The following is a 4,033-nucleotide window of genomic DNA, read 5'->3' on the forward strand; positions in this document are numbered from 1 at the left end:
AAGAGAGCCACCTCATGACGTTTGAGGTGTGTGTCCTACTGTAGAAGCCATCTTCAGCTTTTTTTTTTTTTTCAGATAATGTGATGTTTGTTTCCAGATTGTGCTGGTATTTAAAGGTAAAGGTGCACATATTTATCACTGTACAGCGGAATGTGTCCTCCACATTTAACCCATCTGGTAGTGAACACACACTCACACGTGCACACCCCCAGAGCGGTCAGCCCCAGAGCGGTCAGCCAACAGTGGCAGCTTGCAGAGCCCAGGAATCGAACCCACAACCCTGTTATCGATATCCCGGCTCTAACCGCTGAGCCACCTCTGCCCCATAAGGAGGTGCACCGTTCCTGGAGGTACTGCAATACCTGGTCGATGCCTGGAGCGGAAGGAGCAAGCTCCTCTTCCAGCTCCCTGTTCCAAAAATCAATTTAATCATATAGAGGACGTATCAGATATTAAACTGATAAGAACAGATACTACACTTGATCTTAGCCAAAAGGCCGAGGCCGATTTAATTTAATTCTACATGCTTAACATTGAAAGTTGGGAATGTGTTCCTTTCATATGATTCTGCATCCTTTTTTCTCCAAACATACCATTGCTTATTGCAGCCAAAATGTCCCCTTCAACTTTTTTAGCAGGAAAGGTTCAATGTCATATTTGTCCAGGTGTCACTGCACAGTAGAACAGTGCACCACCACTCGGGGTTTTGATAAGCCTTTCCAGCTGCCCTACAAGCGGTTCTCTCAAACATTTTTCTTCCAGACGTCAACTTGATCTTCACGGCTCCTGTTAATTCCCATTTGTTAATTACATTATGAAGGAAGGAAACGGCTACATAAAAACATATCGCCCTTGGGAACATATTTTAATACATTTCAGTTTATGTATAATACTAAACCTGGGGGTTTAAATACAAAACACAAAGCAGAAATATAATAAAACACTCCTCAATGATCACCAAAATGCACTCTTTAGATCTCTATGAGAACGGTCTGGGTGTGTTCTTAATATTCTAATGCACATGTGACTCACATGGCAAAACACACGGCCTTAAGGCAGAGAAGTTGTGTTTTTTAGCTTTTTACTTTGAACTGCGGTTATGATATCACAGATCTTTAGGGTTTACTGGAATATCGGGTTACCAGTTACAAGCCCATATGTATATTTAGTTATATATAGCAGATGCCTCATCATTCCTCCCATCCAGTGGCTGCACATCCTGTCCACTTCTCTGGCCGGCTATGCACTGGGTATTTTTGGGCAACCGGCAGCGGATCTCCCCGGCTACGGTGCTGCGTCGGGACCTTCTTTGTGTCCCGACACCCAGCCGCTAAATTCCATGGTCAGGCGTCGAACATGAGAGACAACAGGGCACACTGAGCAGCCAACTCAAGCCTCAGCAGGTTATCATTTCACTTTAACTTTAGCTCTCCATGATGCTCAGATTTAAAAAGAGGGCAGAGCCATGTTAGCCTTGTGACTGGTCAGGGATATGCAGATGTAAACCTCACCCACTTTTAGGATCGTCCATTCCACATTGAGAGGAGAGCAACACTGATGAAATACAGCAGACATTTATTAGACCTCGGAAGGAAGATAGTCTTTGTACATTTACACTGGGGGCCCCGAGGAGCTAGAGTAACTTCATTAGAAAGATTTAGGTACCCAGTTATTTTAATTGTTAGAGTGCCAGGCAGCTGCTTTGAAGAGACTATGGCTGCTTATTGTTAGGACAGGGTTTGAGGAGTCTTTGCATCACCTGACAGTTCCTAATGATAGTTAACAAGCCATAGCCATAAAAAGCAAATTAAGGTCTGAGACCTTGATAAATGTTATCTGAGGGGTCAGATCGTTCAAGTGCCCAAACTTTTGCTTTGTGTTGCATTTCTCATTTGATTTAGATTATTATTGTGGTTTGGAAATAAATGTACACATATCAATGTCAATGTCAATGTCAAGATTTCTATTTGTCTTAAATCATAAATGTTTTTAGGATTATAGACCAGCATGCAATCATTCAGTGAGCCAAATCTTTTATACACAGTACTATCATTTAGATACTGAGTATAAAAAGTATTTTTTCCGGTGGCATGGCTATTCTGCTCGAAGACATCAGCTAATGGAAAAGCGTGCCATTCTTTGAAGAAGAGCTAGCGAGAGTGTCTCATGACTCTGAATCAACAGATTATATTTGTCTTTAATGCCGGAATGACATGCCTGCGGAGACACAGGCCTCTGTGCTTCTGTTTGTTGTATTTCTGTGACAAAGTTTAGTCATTAGGCCTCGGCTCTGCGCAAAGAACTTCACGGCACGCCACGAGGAGGAGATGTGGCCAATCAGACGTCCGGGGCATGGCTGAGGGCTGAACTAACAGATGGGGGCCACAGCTCATTTTGAAGCGAAGAGATGTGTCACAGAGAGTCTGTTTACTCTGCGGCTATCTGCGCGCCCCAGGGAATAATCGCTGTTGTCACATGACATGAGGGATGTGTCATTTGTACAGAGAAGCAGCCGCTGGATGGGCTCGGAGGGTTTATTTTAACAACAGGAAAGACTCTCTCATGTTGAGCTCTTTACGTGTGTTTACGCTTTTTGTTGCCTCGCAGAGGCTTTTTTTCTGTGCTTGTGTGTGTGTGTGTGTGTGTGTGTGTGTGTGTGTGTGTCATTCAAAAATTTGGAATCACTTGACAAATCAACTCAGTCTAGTACTTCAATTCAACAATAAATAGTAGCTTAACATTATTATCATTATTATTATTAATAGTATGATATTAATATCATAATATGAATAATGATATTAAAGGTGCCATTAAAAGCAGTTATTTAAGTATTTAAAGGTTATGTTTTTTTTAAAGTTTATGAAGTTTTTAATTTGCCTCATCCACTTTATTTCTGAGGGGGCAGATCTTGGAGAGAAGAGATGGTAAAGAATCAGTCAGCTAGTATTAGCTTTTAGCCTAGCACGGATACCCACTCACTTCCATGACTCTAGCTTCCCCGCACACCAAGTTTAAGCTCCCCTTGCACTGAAACTGACACAGGAAAAGCTGTGGTCACGAGGCCTGGTTTCTAACTAGCAACTAGAGTCTAGTGGCAATGTGCTGCTCTCCAATATCAGCAACCATGTACCATGTTCAAAGTGTCCGTCAGGTTTTACTACTTCACCAGCTTTGACTAGCGTTTTTTTTTTTTAGTGGGCTGGATGTCTGTAAATTTTGGGGGTGTAAATATAATCAAGACTGTGATGTAACAGTTTTGAGGTTTTGGGATTTGCCCATTTTACAGCTTAGTTTTGTTTCTGCAGGTTTTCTATTATCAATAGAGGTTAATAGTTTATCACTTCCAAGCGCTAAATTCTCATTATTCAACTATGCTAAGCTAAATGTAGTTTTCCATTCTAGGACATTTTAAACAGCACAACAACAAAAGGTCTTAGATGTTTTAGATGTTTTAATTCAACATTTCCAGTATTTTGGTAACAAGAAGAAATTATAAAATGACTAACAACATAATGTAATCAATTTATCTGTTTGTACATGTTTAGAATTTAAATTTTTTGTACACTAATTTAATTATCAGCATTCATTTTTTTTTCTCCATCTAAAAATGTTTCCGGATGCTGTTCAGTTTTTGATGTAGTTTTGATGGAAATAGTACAAACTGCTGTCAGAGATATGTAGCATATATGTATTGCCAAATATTACCCATATTGGAGGTTATGGGTCGTTTGCCTGCTCTTTTCTTTTTAGGGGATCCAAGCAAAAGAATATACGTTACTTTCTTTTTTCATTCTGTCCTTTTTTCTTTGTTTTTATTCTGTATAGAAAAATACAATTTACACACTCCAGATCTAAAAAATAAATAAATAAATACACATTTGAAAAAAAATAATAATAATCTTTTTTTTTTTACTTTCAGTTGCTGAGGTTAAGGTTAGAGAGAGTTGGACACTGAAGTTTAGTTTTTTTTATAAACTGCACATTTACAAAAAAGTTTTGCCAACCTCAAAAGGTTGAGGTTAAGGTTAGGTTA

General features: G+C 39.6%; 1 non-coding gene across 1 annotated transcript; it reads right to left on the reverse strand.

The window, feature by feature from the left end:
- Positions 1–328: 328 nt before the first annotated feature.
- On the reverse strand, positions 329–510 carry LOC140550474 (U2 spliceosomal RNA). Its single transcript, XR_011979171.1, has one exon. It is a non-coding gene; the product is annotated as a U2 spliceosomal RNA (small nuclear RNA).
- Positions 511–4,033: the final 3,523 nt, after the last annotated feature.

Source organism: Salminus brasiliensis, chromosome 2, assembly GCF_030463535.1.
Source record: "Salminus brasiliensis chromosome 2, fSalBra1.hap2, whole genome shotgun sequence".
Classification (NCBI taxonomy): Eukaryota; Metazoa; Chordata; class Actinopteri; order Characiformes; family Bryconidae; genus Salminus; species Salminus brasiliensis.